Source organism: Helicoverpa armigera, chromosome 17, assembly GCF_030705265.1.
Source record: "Helicoverpa armigera isolate CAAS_96S chromosome 17, ASM3070526v1, whole genome shotgun sequence".
Lineage (NCBI taxonomy): Eukaryota > Metazoa > Arthropoda > Insecta > Lepidoptera > Noctuidae > Helicoverpa > Helicoverpa armigera.
Window position 1 is genome coordinate 2969962 of NC_087136.1, and position 601 is coordinate 2970562.

Genomic DNA, 601 nt, shown 5'->3' on the forward strand with positions numbered 1-601 from the left:
ACACATAGGTACATGGAACCCCTCGAACTATTGCGTCCGCTTTATTTAATAAATTGTGAAATTTCATTGTGTGGTCAAGCAATCGCCAGACATACATTGACTGCTCTCACGCACCAGTCCTGGATTTATGAAAAGGCCTTATAGGCCGTGGCCCAGGGGCAGCAGCGTCACAGGGGCGGCAAATTTCAGAAGATAGAAGTCAAACACGTCCACACGCTAAAAAAAAGCAGGAAAAAGATCCTCTTGGCCGATTTTACGACGAATGGAAAATTATTATTGTAAGGTTTTAGGCACATGGGGCGGCGGAAATAAAGGATGATTCAGTAGCCATCAATGGTAGCTTCTAGCTGATAACTACGACAATGATATTCATATAATTGCTACTAAGACATTGAAATTGCAGTAGACAGCATAGAAACAATAAAGCAACTATGATATCCGTATCATTTTTTTTTTTTATATATAATTAGTTTTCCTGCACTTATTTATCAATTTTAACGCTTGTTAGGGAGGTACTCAATACCACGTATGTATACGTTAGTACTGGTCAACTGTTGATAAAGTTGACTTTGACCAATTAGAGTGTTGCGGTTCAATTTGA